This window comes from Protopterus annectens, chromosome 8.part0 (genome assembly GCF_019279795.1).
Source record: "Protopterus annectens isolate FY-2018-M chromosome 8.part0, PAN1.0, whole genome shotgun sequence".
Classification (NCBI taxonomy): Eukaryota; Metazoa; Chordata; order Ceratodontiformes; family Protopteridae; genus Protopterus; species Protopterus annectens.
Window position 1 is genome coordinate 1,744,464,977 of NC_056741.1, and position 19,229 is coordinate 1,744,484,205.

The window sequence follows — 19,229 nt, forward strand, 5'->3', positions numbered from 1 at the left end:
TAGAGGTCCCCTCTCCCTATGCCCATACAACAACTCAAAGGGTAAAAAAACCTGTGGAATCCTAGGGAACCTCTCTGTAAGCAAACAACAGATGGGGTAAATATTTGTCTCACTCCCTCTAGAACTGGTCTGCATATGCTCGTAGCATGGACTTGATTGTAGAGTTTAACATCTCAACAAGACCATTAGTCTGGGAATAGTAGGGGGTGGTCTTCAGGTGCTTCACCCCACAGGACTTCCACAGACAAGCCAGCAGGTCTGAAATGAAATTGGCACCTCTGTCAGTCAGTATTCCCTTTGGGAAACCTACCCTGCTGAAAATCTCTAATAAAGCATTTGCCATCTTTTCTGCCTCAATGGAGGACAGAGCCACTGCCTCAGGGTATCGTGTAGCATAATCCACTACCACCAGGATATATATTTTCCTTGTGGAACTTGGGGTACTCACAGGCCCCACAATATCCATAGCTACACTCTGAAATGGCTCCTCAATCACAGGCAAAAGCATCAAAGGAGCTCTCACCTTGTCTCTTGCCTTGCCTACCTTTTGGCACTGCTCATAGGTCCTGCAGTACCCTGTTACATCTCTGGAAATTCCAGACCAATAGAAGTTCTGCATAATACGTCTCTTGGCACATTTTATGCCCATATGACCTACAAAGGGAATCTCATGGGCTATGGCTAGAAGTGCCAGATGGTAGGTTCTAGGCACAACCATCTGCTATACTCTCTCACCTTCTAGCCTTCCCTTAGGGGTCCACTCTCTGTACAGTAACCCTTTGTCCCAGTATACAGATTCCCCCTTCCCTTAAGAATCAGGTGACTCCCTAGCTACTTGCCTCAGGCCTTGCAATGTAGGGTCTGAGAGCTGAGCCTGCCTCAACTCTCTCTTTGTAACCCTTCCCAGCTCCCCTTCCATAGGAAGTCTGGCATCCTCTGACAGTGGTGCCTCACTGTCAGCCTAGGTACTACTACTCACCTACACCTTTGCAGTCTCTCTGTCCAAGGGAACATCAGTACCCACAAGCAGCTGTGGCTCACGTTCAGTCTCACTGCTACAGAGTAGCTCCTTCCTTGAAGAAACCACCTCACCAGTGCTGGCTGCAAGTATGCAGTCTGTCTAGGTGTCCCCCAGGCTACCAAACCCACATGCTTGTCTCCTAGCCTGACTGCGTGTAACTGCATAAGCACATGGTACTGCCTCATCCAAATCATTCCCTATCAGGAGATCTGCAGGATGGTAGTTCAGTACCCTTGTTGCCTCAAGACAACCTACTATTGGAATTTTTTCTTTCCCATTTACTGGCTTTCTCACCTTTTGTTCCCCACCTTGCCTCCGTGGACATCTATATGCCACATGTCCCCACTGGTTGCATTCAAAACATTTAACCCTAGGTCCTGGATGTGTACCTGGACTAGTAGCTTCCCCTGCTAGCGTCAGATTCTGTTGTGGCAGTCTGTGCTGCCCACCATGGGTTCCTTTAGAGTCAAGGGCAGTACTGGTGGTCCCTTTCTTGTGCAGGGATGCCCTGCTTGGCAGGTATAGGTCTCCCTTCTTCCTCAACTCATCTGAAGTAGCACATTGTCTATCAGCTAACCAGATCCTCATGTCCTCAAGCAAAGTTCTAAGGGATTGTTCCCTCACCAAAAGGTCTGCCAGCCCTTCAGAAGTGGTGACCTGTCATCCACTCACCCACCTATGAAAGTAAGTGCTCAGTTCAGTAACATATTCACACACACTTTCATCTGCCTTGCTTCTATGCTCACAAAACTTTTTCCTATACATTCCAGGTGTTAACTTAAAACATTCTAACAAGTGATTTCTAACAGCAGCATAATCAAAACATGCAACATCAGACATTTTAGACAACACAGTTATACCTTCACCATGGAGTAAGGGGGTCAGGAACTGTACCCATAGCCTTTGGTCAGCATCATACTGTTTACATACCCTCTCAAACATATGAATTAAACAATCAAAATTATCTCTCTCTTTAACTGCAGAAGAAATTTACTGACCTTTTGTGCTTCTGGGGTCCAGTTGCCCTCCCCATTACCTTCCCCATTACCTCCATGACCCTGGCAATCTCCCTCTCATGTGCCTCTGCCTCTCCTTTTCCTCAGCTTCCAGGCATAGCAGTTTCTCATTCTCTTCAGCCTGCAGACATCTCAATCTCTCAGCTGCTTCTATTTCCAAATGCCTGGCCTCCAACCCAAGTCTCTTTAGCTCCAGATGGATTTTTAAGTCATCTGCAGAAAGGTTGATCTGTCCATTCTCTGAGGGTAGTACATCTCCACTGCCAGACTGATTGTCTCCTGGTTGCTGTTTTCTAATGCAGCTGTGACCAAAGCTGCAATCATGTCTGCCTTATTCAGGTTTCCATGTACCAGTCCCCTAGTCTGGCACATCTCAGCCAGCTGGCTCCTTGTGAGGTTTCTGTGCTCCTCTGCTGACATGTTGCCTACTCTCCCTGACTAACTAAGTTAACAAAAGAAATAAAACAATTGTGATCTGAACTCTGAGTATTCACTGTGGGGCTGATTTTAGAGTACAAAAACACCATCAGTTATCACTGTACACAAGCTACAGGAATTCACTCTACCCGCACCACTACAAGCCAATTAGTATGTGCCAACCAATTAATATGTGGTGTGGATATCCCACCACTGCCAAACAATTAATATGTGATGCCTGTGAACTGGGCCAGCAATCAAGGAGCCTCAATCCCCGCCACTAACACCAGTGAAGGGCGTCCATATAGGAAAGGATAATAAATACACACACACAGTAAAGTACAACTTCCCTTAAGAGCACACAGAGATCACAGTGAGTCTGGGGCTAGTTTCTCCCTTTCTCTCCAGGTTCCCAATAAGACTCCCCACTGGCATAGCTATAGGGTCCAGATTTCAGCCTAGTGGGCAAGCTAAAATCTCCAGCACCCTCTCTGTCCAACCAGTGCTTCATGTCCCTGCCCAAGTAGCTGACACACACACACTTTGAGATAAGAGTTTATGCAACCACACAGAAACTCCTGGGGAAGGCTGGCACAGGTTCTCCATCTGTGCCCCTTTTCTGCCCAGTCTAAAAGATAGTACCAGCTGTCACCACCCACTAATATTTATCAGCTACTTCAAGGCCCTTAAAAGGGTGTCCTATTATTACTTTGCAATATTATTATCCAAATGGTAAGTGTGACAGTAACTGTCAAGACTTATTTGGAGTGATTTGGTACAGCATCACTATATACATGCAATGTACTCTTAGACCTTAAATTATCTCTACACAAAACAGCCACAGTTGAAAGGTTTAAAAATATTTAATAATAAATAATAAAAACACAAGACAATACTTCTTACTACACAGTGCTAGTCAAGAGTTCAGAGATCACAGAGAAATACTTAAAATAACACCGTAGAAAAGTTCTGACATCACAGAAAAACACTTAGTCTAGTCTTCCTAATTCCTAGCTATCTCTAGCTATCTTACATATGGAGCAAAGCAGTGCTGGTGATGTTAGATATTCTCAAGACAAAATGCTCTGAGCTCTCTGATTCTCTCTCTTTCAATTGATAACACATAGATGCTTCACATGACATCATTCTTCACACTTCTCTGGAGTTCCCAGGCTAACAGAAACTACATTTACATTCTTTACACCTGTCAGAAACCAGAGCAATAAAGGACATTTATACATGCAAATTCTAGCCATGAACTCCGGTCTTAAAACAATAGGCAGAATGCCTCCCTCTAAACATATCGGCTCCGAATTTTGACATCAAAGATAGTCATGAAATACTTGACTTAGCTTTCTTACAGCAGAGTGCACTGTTGTTACATTGTTACAGTTCAATATCCAATGCAGTCTTTTCACATTTAAGAGAACAAACCTGTGGCTTACATTAATATTTACAAATGACAGAATTATCTACAAAATTCTATCTGGCTAGGCTGGCAGCCTTCACCTATCTTCATAGCCATCATTGTGGATCTGTCCTTTTACACACTGTAGTGTGATCTTGGAGTTGATATATTTAGCTAGGAGGGTGGGGGGTACAACCCCCACACTATGTAGGGTTTGAACATTTGTTTTTTGTTTATTAGGCCAAGTGCTTTTTCCACTGGGAAAAAAAGTCACTGATGTGGCCATTCAGTGATTACAGGTTTTGCTGTTTACTTGTCAAAGACGCGTTTGCTGAACACATCTTTTGGCAAGATAATATACACCCGATTGTAACTATCCCTCCATTGACTGGGAAACTTGTATGAGTACCAACATGCTCGCACAAAGGTTCCTGGACTTTAACACTAATGCCCTGGAACAAATGGCATGCAACCTCACAAAGGGCTCAAATATTCTTGACCTGGTTCTCACCAACATGGGTGACCATTGCGCCACCACAAGAATACAACCTTCACTGATTAAATCTGATCACAAATCAGGCACATTTGAAGTATTATAACACCTGAACCCCTCTTAGGTAAAATCAGACTAAACAATTTCACCAAAGCTAATTATACCCTCATAAGGGTTGGCATAAATAAGTTCCAAGCTCCCTTTCCCACAGATGGTATTGTCAACTATACTAAAGTATGTACAAATGCCCTGTACAAACACTTATACAAATGTATTAACACAGTTGTACCTGATAGAACCAAAACAAGATCCTCAAGAAAAAAACAAGCCTAACTGTTGGACATCTAGCATTAATAAATTATACAAGAGGACGAATTTGCTAAGAATAAAAAAAAGAGATCCCAGCACTAGAAGAACACCCTTCTCTGCATGAATAAACAAACTTGTAAAATCTTCTAAGAGCAACTTTGAAAAGGAATTTAGCAACCATAGCTAAGGATAACCATAAGGCATTCTTCAGCTATAGCTGTAACCTAAAAGGTAGGACGCAGACTTGTGCTGAACTAGCTGTGGATGGCATCACACACAGTGATCCTGTGAAAATAGCTAACCTATTAGCTGACATGTTTGGAGAATATTTCACCCCTATTTCCCCTCCAAACATTCCACAAACCATTCCCTCTCCATCTCTCTCACATTGCATCTCCAAAGTGCAAATCATTAATGCTCTCTCCAAGGCCAAAAGCACAGCCTCTGTAGGATCAGATCGCATCCCAGGTTGCATTTTAAATGGTCTAAAACATGAGTTATCAACTTCACTAGGTACTCTCTTCAACCACAACCTGATTACTGGTTTTGTCCTTGCTGAATGGAAAATAGCAACCATCATCCCATTTCATACAGCAACAGACCCTGAAAACTACAAACACATACGTTTTAACTAGCCTTATCTGTAAGGCCATGGAATGAATCATCATGGACCTTATAAATAAGGATATAGGTGATCTCCAAACCCTTGGTCCAACACAGTGGTTTTGTCAAAGGCAGGTAATGCCTGTTAAACCTGGTGGACATTTTCAGAAATGTCACCAGAGCCAAAGACGAAGGGAAATCTGTGCATATAGATTACCCTGCCTTAGCCAAGGCCTTCAGCACAATCCCACATTTGGGCATCATTGATAACATAAGGGTTGATATTCAACTGGCAGAGTTTATCAGGTGGGTTGCTAACTGGCTCACTGACAGATCACACTAAGTCAGAGTTAGGGACTTTACCTTAACCAACAGACCTCTCACCAGTGGGGTTCCACAGAGGTCAGTGCTGGGCCCCCTATTGTTTGGAATATATTTCTCAGAAGTTCAGGCCAAAACAGAGGGGCTCTGGCTGACTAAGTTTGCTGATGACTGCAAATTAGGTGCAGTCATTGAATCCCAAAATTATGTCAATATAGTTCGAGAGGGACTTACACAAACCAGTGATTGTTGCCAAAGCCATGGCCTCAAACTCAATGCAAAAAATGCATTATCAACCCCTTCTCTAAAAACAATATCCCTTCAGACTATCATATAAATAATAATACCCTAAGTAACAACTCAGTAGTGAAAATATTGGGAATGTAAGTTGATTGTAGCCTAAACTTTGACCACCATATGTCTACTGTGGTAAGGAAGGTATTCTACATTGCACAACTCATTAGCAAAGGCATTACCTCAAGAGTGAAAGAGGTCATAGCACCCCCATACTCAATCCTCTTCAGGGCAAATAATTGAGTATAATGCTCCCTTTGGTATGTACCTTACCAGGCACCTGCAGCAACTTGAAAGACTTCAGAGATTTCTTACCAAGAAAATTCAGGGTCTCCATCACATATCATACATTGACAGACTGAAGTCACTGTCACTGTACTCAGTAGCATACAGACTACATAGAGAAGACTTGTGCCTGGCCTACAGAGCAATCTCAGATCCAGACCTAATGGAAATGCTGCACATCCGCAAGTTAAATTGGAAAAGGGTCACCTGCTTCAGGGACCTTAACCTGGCCTACGACATAAAAAGGACCTGCTGGAGAGAAAGATATGTGTCTCAGTGGATGCCACGCCTCTGAAATAGACTATCAGTTCACATCAAACAAAGCCCTTCTATGACCCTGCTTAAGCATAGCCTGGATGACTGGATGGGAATCCATAAATTCCTGCACAGAATTTCACCTATGATCCTCCTGGATATGGGCAGACGTTGCTAACTAAGATCTCAAGTTTAAGCAAGATCCTGTATATTGAGTTTCTCTAATATTATATTGGGCACACACTTGGCTTATAAAGACCTTGAGATCAATAGCCCAGTGACTATCTATGAACCTGGGCCCCTGTGACAGAAGTAAAGCCTAACAGAATGCCACTGATTGTAATGGCAGAGCTGGGGTCCTTCCAGAGGGCAATGCCTGACATCTGTTGAGGAGATGGTGAAGAACATGGCATTGGCACTATTCAAGTGGCATGGATACTAGCAGTTTGGACTGCCCAGTACATTTTTCCACATTTGGTAGGGTAGGTCACATATCTCTCAACCTCTTAGAGTAAGAAATTTGGACAAAGCCATAAATAAAAGTGGGACAAACACCTAAAAATAGGGATAATTTTTAAATATTGCTCTTACAAACTTAGACAGTTGATAGAATAGCAGGTTTTGCATTGGCATGAATTTTCTTAAGGGTATGAAGTCTGAAACTCAAATGTCTGTCATTATTTTCTAACTTTAGTATTCAATGATTTGCCATTAATTTGCCAGAAAAACATAGTTTTATGAAAAACAGACCAAAAATATGAGGCAAAAATCTAGACATTCTGTGGAAATTTGTACAGTTGAGAGGTGTGGTAGGTCAGTATGTTCAGTTGACAGAAGGTTGATGGGACAATTACCCAACTTTTGTGTTTGGGTAGCAATAGTACATGTCCCTATGAATTTTTTCAACAGGTACGTCAGAATTATCAAGACCCCAGGGACAATGCCATGATGATTCTCCCATGAGGCAAGCAGGTCTAACCAGACACACATGGCAGGCACAGCTGAGCAAGAAGCCAGATGTTTATTCTGTACAATTCAATGTACTGGACATCATAAGGCTCCCACATAACATGGAAGGACCTCACTGTACAGGTCCCAGTCACATAGTAATGACAAGTCACTGCTAAGGGTCTCAACTGCATTAAGTAAGTCATGCCACCATTTCAGCTCCGTGTCAAGCTGATGTAACAGTACCCATCCCTGCTCTTGGGGAGGGATCCCAACCTTATCTTTAGGAGACATTGTGTAGAGATTAAGAAAATAACAAAAACTTTCTTCAGAACTATAGAGAGAAAAAGAATAAAAAATATACTTACATATGGTAAACAAGGAAACAAACGATAATTACCAGGAAGGGATAAAACCACAAAATAGTACATCTTCATATGCATTACAAGGATGCTTCTGTATGTACTTACATGTCATCAAACATGCACTGTTACACAATGCTACCTACATTTCAGAATAACGGTGTGACTCTCTGTCAGAAAACCACTGTGCAAATGATGGTTGTGACTCTACCCTACCAACAACACATTTGTATATGATGTCTGGGGGGGAAGTGTCTGATTCTCAGTGTGAGCTGGTCATGTACTGAACAGCATAGCCTGCAGTTTACACTGCATGCACCAGGTTTTACATTTGTAACTTAATGCTGTCACATAATGCTTGCCAAGGCCCACAGTCTGAGGCAGAATGCTGAAGCTTCACCTGTGCTGCCATGTGTATCATGCCCCAACCTGTCTGAGGGGTGCTGTGCTGCTGTCAGCTGTCTATCATCATTGTCCTCACTGCTGCAGGTTCACTGTTGTTCAGAGTAGGAACTGCATGACTGGTTCAGGCTCCCACTAGTAATGGTGGACTGAACTCATGGAGGATCATATTGTGTACAATGCAGCATGCAGAGTAGCTGGGTCATACAGAAGAGCCCCCCATGACATATCCAGGCAACCAAAATGGGGTTTAAGCAGTCAAAGCACTCACTAAAGACTGTGTTAGTATGCAGCAGGACAGGGTTGCAATGCTCCTCCACAGCTCCCACTAGGTTATGTACTGGTGTCATAAGCCAAGGTATGATGCATCACCTGAAAAACATAAGGAGGAGGGGAATACATTCAGATGGTGTGGTGATGCATTACAGCTTTCTTATTGTTATACAGTTACATATTGGATGTTTGGTGACATGCTGCACTTACATACTATGGGACAATCTGGTATCCATCTATGCAAGACTTATACCAATCTGATAATTAACAAAGATTCTTGTATAATTCTTTCTACACTATTTCCTTATTTTGGTATTATTATTGTTGATGTATGTGAAGGAAGTGCTGGACAGGAAGGCTTGAATCATGTGTTTATACATACATGTACATAGATAGATAAACACAGGATTAGAGCTATAATAATATTAGGTATATCATCTAACCTAATAATGCTAGTGTCAAAATATCTAAACACGAGTTTAAGTAACAGCAAAACCAATTAAATACAATATATATATATATATATATATATATATATATATATATATATATAGATATATATATATATATATATATAATTTCTTTATGCCCCTCACAGTGCTGTAAATTCATGTTTATAAAATGTTAACTTGATACATGCTCATTTATTACTGTTGCAAAACCTATGTAAATGGGTTGAATAATTATTCATTTGTATTCTTAATGTGGACTCTCTGTATAAGATTTTTTCTCGGAGCTTTTCTCCCCGGGCCTCTACTGAAAATGGACATATATCCAGTTATACTAGCCTGGTCAACAAATGTAAAATAAAAATAAATAAAAATAAAATAAATAAATAAATATGTTTTAAAAAGTGTGATTTATTAATCTACATAAACATCTAAAATGTGGAAAAAAATATTGCACTATATGAAACCTCACTGGGAATACTGTCTTCAACTCCTAAACAAAGCTCCACAATACTACAGCCAAGTAAGCATCTCATTCTCCTGTATTGTGGCACAAAGTAGTTTTGAATCATCAACAGATTCATTAGCACAAGTTAAAGTATATTTCAAAACACAGTTGTGAACTCAAGAACCAGTCAAGGCAGCTGACATACCTGATTATCATTTTTTTTTTTTCAAAAAACTTTTTATTGAATTTTAAAATATTGAAATAAGAATACAACAACAACAAAACTAAATTAAAATACATATTGAAAAAGTGAAAAGTTAGGAGATAATTATGATAACACATCTTTTGTATGATAAATGTTTTATCTCAATACTATCTGAAAACATACAATAACTATATACATCATATACTAGTGTCAACCAAGGAATATATCAAAGTAGATATAGATCTGAAATAAAGCAGATATGAGAATATAAAGGAGACTGGGGTCTATGAATCTCAAAAGGAAAGTAGCCACCTATTCACTATTAATAATATGTAACACCTTTTCTATAGCTTTGTTGATATGAGCCAACTTCTTGGGACTTTTCACTAACATTTTCTGCACACTAATATATGTACAGGCTAAGATTTTAAAATTATTCCAATTCAGTTTAGTACGATCTAGCCAATTTTGGGTGATATAGAGTTTTATAAGTGAACATATGTAGATTAGCACTTGTGTATCCAATTTGGAGAGGTAAATATTTGGTATGTGTAATATTGCAATCTCCCAGGATAGGGTGGATTTGTGATATCCCATTTTCTGTAAACGGACTTTTAGGGAAGTCCAAAGTTTGTGTGAATGGTGACAAGACCAAAAAATATGTAGAAGATCTGCATTAGGATGAGAACAACAAGAACATGAGGCCGGTTTATTGGCATCAAATTTGTTAAGTTTAGAAGGAGTAAAGTATGCATTATTATTGATCATTAGTTGAGTGTAAAGAGTTTTAATATTCTAGTGTATTTTTAATAGCTGAGAGTTTCTGTTTTATAGATATATGAGAAGTGTGTTTGTCCCAATAATTAGAAAAGAGGCAAACTGTATTATGAGTTATCTGATTTATAAGATTATAAGATTTAGATAACATTTTCTCTGGAAGTGTAAGAATTTGTATAACCACTTTATAATTAGTGAGATCTGTGTTGTCTATTTTGGTGTGAAGAAACTTAGCATTGATAATATCTCAAAATAGTTATATAATTGGCATTAACCTATATTAGTGAGAGTTTCATTTTTGTATTGCATCAGATCCCAAACAGTAAGATCCTTAATCAGGGGAAAACTTGAAAGATTAATAGGTATATTGGCTAAGTTAATATTAGGGTTTAAATGAAGAGGTTGCATTAATTGAAATATATTTTCTAAATTGACAAGTTTAAACAGTTCTTGAAAAGCATAAATTTTTTGTTTTAAAGAGTTAGAAATTTTTAAATTATTCATGACACCTAATGAAAGAAAAGGAAGAGCTAATGGATTAATATTTTTTGTTAGAATGTGCTGGTACCATAATTTTGTCCAAATAGGGTACTGATTATGCCTCTTAGTATTAGTATTCAAGATAGATAATAGTTTATTAGCCGAGATAATCAAATAATAAAGATGAAAATTCGGAAGACCAAGTCCTCCCCTACTTTTAGGAGAAATTAAATTAATGTAAGAAATTCTTACTGATTTGGGAAACCATAAGAAACTAGCCAGTACTTTATTAATTTTTGAAAAAAATTAACTGGTCCACAGCATTGAATTGAAATAGCAATCTGGGGAGTATATTCATTTTAATTATTGCTGCTTTTGATAGAAGTGATAAATTTAGTAATTTCCATCTATTCAAATCAAGTACAATAGACGACCATATTTTAGCTAAATTATTTTGAAATGTGGAGAGACCATTATGGTTTATAAGAATCCTCAAATATTTAAAATTCTGAACTATCCGGAAAGCAGAGTCGGGAAATAAGTATGATTTGTGGGCTAGTGGATTTATGGGGAAGATATATGTTTTTTGAGTGTTAATCTGGTATCCTGAGGCCTCTGAAAATCTTTCAATAGAACCAATTAATTTTGAAAGGTCTGAGCAAGGTGTTTGAAAATATATTACAAGATCATCTGCAAAAGCCGAGAAACATACTTTAGTGTTAAGAATTCTAGGAATCTTATGAAAGGTATTTTGTGTTATATATAATAATAAAGGCTCTATATATAAATTAAATAAAAAAGGAGATAATGGGCATCCTTGCTTTGTACCATTGATGATCTTTATGCTTTTGGATACTTTCCTATTAATATAAAGAAAGGTAGAGGAATTTTTATATAAAATTTTAATGAAGTCTATATAGGTAGATGGTATATTGAAGCAAGACATAATATGAAAAAGAAAATCCCAATTAACCCTATCAAAAAAGCCTTTAGCGTCAAGAATCAGTGCGTACAGCGGATTTGAGTCATTTTTAACAAAGTGTATAAGAGAATCAATTGTCAAGGTATTATCCCATGAATGTCTGTGTGACATAAAGCCCGCCTGTTCTGAAGAAATCAAGTAAGGTAAAACATTTTTCAGTCTAACTAAGATTTTAATATCGATGTTAATCAAAGAAATAGGTCTATAATTGTTGGGATCAGATTTTTCTTTGTCTTTTTTCAAAATTAAAATGGTTTTTGAGGTGTTCCAGTGCAAGTCCGATATACCATAAATCATTATGTAATTAAAAATTTCCAGAAGAAGGGGTGTAAGCACAGATTTGTAAGTTTTAAAAAATTCAGGTGTGAAACCATCTGGTCCCGGAGATTTACTAGTCTTGAGTCTACCAATGGCTTCCGATATTTCTTTAATAGTCAATGGAGCAGAGAGTGCATTCTTTTGTTGATCATTTAACCTAGGAAATTTAATAGAGGATGCAAAGTTCACTATATGCTGTTTAACCCTAGGTTTATTTTCCTTAGAGTATATCTCTGAGAACAATGATGTAAAAAGCTGCATGATTTCCAGATCAGTATTATAAATCTTGTTGTTATATTGTAAAGACGAAATTCTGGGAAGAGATTGATTACCTTTAATTATTCTAGCTAGCACTTTAGAAGGAACCTGTGCCCATTCAGAATATGTAGCTAAGAGCCTTTGCTCTGATATGGTAAGGTTGTGTTGATGCAAAAGCAATAATTCCTTTTGGGAGCTTAATAATAGTTCATATGCAGCGGAATTAGGACTCACTCTATATTGATTTTCCAAGGTTTGAATTTTTAATTTTAACTGCAGTTCTTTGTTTCTATATTGTTTTTTTAAAATATGATGCCTTATTAATTAGTATACATCTAAGAGTAGCCTTACATGCAGCCCATTGTATGTCTAATGGAATATCTGATGTGTCTAATTTAAGATATGTTTCCTTTATTGTTTCAGTTATTAATTTATGTATATTTTCGTTTGAAAGTAAATTGTTATTCAATGTCCAACTATTATATGAAGATGCATCTAGTGTATTTGAAGTCAAACTAATCCCAAGAGATATTCTAGAGTTGTCAGAAAAAAATCTGAGCTCAAGGGAATAATCGATTTTCCTATGTGTAAGAGAGTTAGAAATAAGGAAAAAATCCAATCTTGACCATGTCTTATAGCATTTTGAGTAATATGTGAAGATGTCTCTTCTGTCATAGTGTCTTATAAGAGAAATAGGGTCTGTAAGGCTAAGGTCCATTATTATTTCTTCCAAAGCAATGGATGCTTGGAAATTATACGAGAGGGATCTACTAGTGCGGTCAGTGTCAGGATCAATGATAGCATTCCAATCCCCCCCTAAAATAAAATAGTGGTCTTTAAAAGAAGAAAGAATATTAAAAATCTGTACAAAGAAGATATGTTGTTGTTCACAAGGACCATATAGGTTAAAAAATATAATTGATTTGTCAATGTTATGGAAACAGGAGATCATGTAACACCATTTTCCATTTACATCATATTTCACATCAGAAATGGTTCCCTGAAAATTGTGTTTAATTATAATGGCCACCCCTCTTGATTTTGAACCATTACCAGCTGCTACTATCATTTTGATCCATTTTTTGTTTTTTTCTTTATCAAAGTCTTCTCTAGTTAGATGTGTCTCTTGTAGGAAGCATATATTAGCCTGCGATTTAAATAGAAGATGAAATAATAAGGATCTCTTGTTTTTATTATGCAATCCTCTCACATTCCATGAGTCAATATTTAAGGTCATTCTCTTAAATAAAAATAAATGTATAAAATTTGTCTAAGGTTTGACAAAATGTATTAATAACTATATATATTTTATAATTATTATAATGTAACTTAATGGCTCCCAAAAAATTGTTATAAAAATCCTATAATATTCCTTCCCAAATACTTACTAGAGAAGGAGTATATAAGAGAATCAAATAAGTGGTTTTGGTTAACACTATCAATATCAATTGCATCAAATTAGCATAATAAGCTTTATATGAAAGCCTAACTAAACATAAAAACAATATTATAATATCAAACATATATACAAATCTAACTAAATTCAAGATGTCCAACATACTGAATCCCTACTCAAATATTTAAAATACAAGCTCCAATTTTAAGTAAAAAATACAACAATTTTGAAGAATTTCCTCAATAACTCAAAGAGAAAAGAAAACATCACATTCCAGACATTAAAATGAATCAAGTGTATATAAATTACCGTGTATGAAAAATAAAAGGAAAATAAATTTAACATTGCCCTACATATATAATATCTACTGTGAAACTGATATTGACTGTATCATACATAAAATGATGTTTTGGTTATGAAAGAAATATCTATATATATAACAGAACAAGATGAACTAAACTTTTAACAAACACCCATACAGTAAAATATAAAGTGTTTCTCGCTAATGACATAGTGAATAGCTGTGACAGTAAAATCTAATTCACAGTATAAACATATAGAACATGGTCCCGAATACAGACGTGTCTATACCCCAAAAAAACACAAACTCACCTATCAATCCCAAATAAATAAATGTTTCAGCCAAAAAAAACTGCTGTATATCTAAATCAGTCAGCAGTTTGCAATACTTTGAATAGATTTTGGCGCCATCTAGTGTAAGAAGATGAAGAAACGCAAACTGCACAATCTTTTTTTCAAGCTTCAGTAAAGACATTAACCCAGATACAAAGATTAAAAACACATTAATGTACATTTTATAAATAAGGAACTAACTCTTAAAATGCTTAAGAGCTGTAGCACTATGAATTGCAAAGTTGTCAGACACTTTTTAAGTTTAAAAAAGAAAAAACAGTATATTAGCAGGAAATAAACTTTACAATTCCCCTTCATACTCTCATTTAAATTATTTAAATAAAACATTTAAGCCTGAATTAAAAAAAACATAATTATCATACAGTATGTACACAAACACATATAACATGTTCCTATTACTAACACATGACCCTGTATATGTTTTATTAACGTTTTAACTATATATTCATGTGTAAAAACCATTTATTGCTGTGGAGACTGCAACTTGACAACTTGTCCACTAATATTAAAGCCAAGGTTCAACAAAAGTGTAACAATGACACTTGTTAGTGTTAAAGCAACACACCATGGTAGACAGCATCAAAATGTATGATGAGACCAAATAAGTGTATCAGAAAACAATTCAAATTACTGCCTTAAGCAGAATATTAGTTCTGACATGAATTAGTAAACAAAGCCATTGTTCATAAATAATGATCTGAAACTCAGTGTTTCAAAACACTATCTCATTCTGGTGTATTTAATGCTGAAAAAGATGGAAATGAAGTAAGTGAGATAGAATGGGGAGAATGATTCAATCAGTTCGGCACTATATGCCATTTGTGTAAAAGAATGCATGTACACAGGTCATGTGAACATAATGCAGATAAAGCAGTGTGAAAAATGCATTGATGGGAAAGGAAACTCAAATGTGTGACAGAAAAAGTGCTATTTAAATGCATTTTTCAGTGAAATTTGCCAGTTATATTGCAACCCTTACATACTGGCACACAGCACGCTGATGCTTGTGGGCTTTTTATCACTAAATAGATGAATATTGTGAGCACAGGCCTACCCCCCTTATGCCATGTGACTACTCACAACAATCAGGAACTTCTGGTCATTTACACTGTAAACTGCAAGAAATAAATTATAGCTGCATATACGCAACAATGACTAGAATGTTGCAAATGAGCTATCTAAGCAAATACACAGCAAAAAATGAATGTCCACGTGTGAGACAAAATAAACCAAGTTTTACATAGGCCTATGTGTACTCAAAAGTAAAGTTGTTAACCCACTTTCACACATTTCTCTCTCTGCTGTGATGGCTACCTTCAGTTTTATTTCTATCAGTTACGCAAGGCTTTCTAGACACATTCACCTGATGTGAAACTCAGCTGTAGAGCAAAAGACTAATTTAACAGACATTGCTCAGACATACTGTTTAGATCGAACTTGAGCAATTCAAGCTAATATGCCTTCTGTAGGAAGGAAAGTCAGCCACTGCATGCTGTTCTTACATGCTGGCTACACCTTTGCCTACGTACAACATCAATTAAACAGAACACATGCAACTGCTTTAGGCGTCAGGTATCAGAAAAGCATCTAACACAGCTGCCAAACAGCAAGGCTGCAAACGGACCTGTATGATGCTGGGATCAAGGGGCGCATCCGTAAGTGCTGTTATGGCAGCATGCAAAGAAAAACAAAGAACAAACGGGTTACTCCCTGGGCAAACTGAAATATATTGTGACATTTGCATAAATTAATTAAAACAGTATCCAGACTGTAAATAAAAATATGACACTTGGGGTACAAAGTCTTATCAATCCGCTGTAGTGCCTAAACAGGAGATTCTATTCGTATTTCAGAAACACAACAAGCAGTAGTTGCAGCAGGCAGAGTATGAATCACTGTACTATAACTTATATTGGATGACATGAATAAAGTTACCTGACAAATTATTCCATATATTTCCGGCTGACATGTTTCAATTCCAGTATAACCCTACTTGTCAACATAACACCAGCTTTGTGCAGCTTCTCTGTATGCTAAGATACAACTAACGATCCAGTGTCAGATATAACTGGACCAGACACTATTAGTGACTAGATGTAAAACGAAAAAAAATACATAGTTTAAACCATAAGTCAAGAGCCTTCATTCAAGTGTCCTCTGCGAATGATGACGTCACCGCCAACCTCCGAAAATCCATAGAAGGTGCGTGGCTAAGTAAAAACAGCAGCTGGTGAAAGAAACAGAAGATTTTCGCCCAGGCCAGCCTCGAGAAGCACAAATTCTCCCTCCAAAATGCTTACAACTGACATAAGGCACGGAACTTTTTAAACCTAAAAAATAACAAGCACACTACTTCGCAATATACAAATGTAACTACAAGGCTTACTGAAAATCAGAAGCCAACACCACATTCCTGAAAAATATATGTTCACAATGAAATCAATATCTTCCTGAAAAAAGGAAAAAAAAACACAATATATATATATATATATACTTTCTGCACATCCATGACTAAAATAAAACTGAGCAACAAATGACAGACAGTGCTTGAAGGAACATAGTATTAACAGAAAAACATCACATTTGAAACCAATTGAGAAGTGGAATATTAGGAGACAGAGTCAGGAAGCTTTTTAAATACTTTAAAAAATATATCTTTTGCTTCCTTAGGATCAGAGCATATAAACCTTTTATCATTAAATGTAAAAGACAAGGTATTTGGATAAGACATACGAAATCTTATCCCTCTTTTTATCAAATCTGCACAACAGGGAGAAAGTTTTTGTCTATTTAGTTTTATTTGAGAAGGAAGATCCTGCGAAAATGACAGTTTATGAGATTTCCATAGAAACTGTTTTTTACTTTTAGCTGCTTCCAGAATCTGAAAAGTGTCTTGAAAGTTTAATAACTTAGTATAGACAATCCTTGGTGAAGAAGAATCTTGTACGTAATGCTCTGTGTGCTCTCTCTACAATTATAGTTTTTGAGGATGCTTCACAGTTTAACAATGTTTCAAAGATGCTTTTAGTCACAAATAGCAAACTTTTATTATCATAAGATTCTGGCAAACCATGAATAATGATGTTATTTCTACGACTCCTTGCTTCTAAGTCTATCAACTTAGCTTGTATTTCAGAAATAACTTTATCTTTAGACTTTAGGTCACTTTCCAGTGAATCAGTTTTTATCTCCAAAGCTGAATTTCTATTTTCAATCATATCTATTCTGTCATTTATTTGCTTTAAAGTTTTACTAAAGTCAGCAAATTGCTCTGAGAAGTTTTGAATAGCACTTTGTATAGGTTTTAATGCTAACCTCAATTCATCTAAATAAAAATTTGAGTCATTCAAGTCTTTGTTACTTACTTTGGAAGTTTCAGAAGATTGTTTAGATGTTCTCAATCTTTTTGAACTGGTATCTTTTTCAGGTGAGAGCATTGAAGAGAATTTGGCCGGCTGAGTCTCCATGGAGTCAGATTTAGTAGCCATGCCCAGAGATGAGGTGCTGATAACAGGATGTCAGATTCCAGGAAGATTCTTAAGCAGCAGGTGACCAAATCAGATGAGACCACAAACTGTTCTGAGGTAAAATATATCCCAAGGTAAGATTTCCAAAGATAAAAATAATCCAAATGTATAGAAAAAGGTTTGTAAAATCTTTTTGTGAAAAAAACTGAGGAAAAGATTGTTACAAAGTTGTAAAAAAAAGAGATGTTACAAGTCTGTGAGGAGCTCAAAGAATAGGGACTAGTCTAGTCGGCAGCCATCTTGGAAATACCTGATTATCATAGATGTCTGGATCTGCACTAGCAATAAGGGTCATCAGAATGCTCAATACATTTTTATGCATCAGGCGGAAAATTTAGATGATGACTTTAGCAAAAAAAAAGAAGAATAATGTGTGTGGTTGCCATGTGGCATAGAATTGAAACCTCTGTAAGGAAGTGCGAAGGAAACCCCATGCCTCTATCATGGGCAGCTAACCATTTCACAATGTTTGATGCAACAGTGAGTAAACACTATGCAAATAATAATGCCTGACAGTGTGTATGTGTTAATGTGTAATTAACACCCACCCAGGGTTGTCATGAGGCCTGATGCTGCTGGCTAAGGCTTCTATACCCCTGGAACAGCATTAATTACACATTAACACCCACCCTCGAGGGCATTATTGAGCTTAGAGAATGGGCTGTCTGTAAACTTGTTGTGTTTTACTTATTAAATTTTTTATTACTATATTATTTTTCTATATATTTTTGATGTAAAATATTTTCTCTGCCTAATGTTTCAGATTTGCTTTATTATATGCAAATGTTGTTGGAGGAAGCATTTTACAACCAAAATATGGCAATTAAAAAATAACCAGGTATTTACTTTATTTTTGGTCCCTTACTCCTAAAACATTTGATTTGTTGGCAGCCATTGTACATTGAAGTTACTAAATAATGACATACATTTAAGTTTCAGACTTTTACTTTCTTCAGAAAATTCATTCTAACAGAAATCCTTTCGTTATGCAAGTTTGTAATTTTAAAGATCAATAATTAAAATCTTTTTCTATTTTGTGCCTTTGTTCTCCCAGGTTCCTATTAAAATGATGAAAACACATTTTGTCTAATGTGTTTTCTTCGGCACATAAAGAGCAAACAGGCAAAACAGCGAAGCGGCTGTTCAGCAAATTCTTTCCCTGGGAAAGAAGTCGCCTGACTGCTTCATTGCTTTGTGTTTTCTGCACTGTACTGTGGTCACTTGTCCGGTATAGCTCCTGAGCGTGAATGTGCAACAGTTACTGATTAGGGTTAGGGTGCAGGTTAAGGTAAGTGCATATGTTTTAAAATGTTTACTTTTTTTTTCCG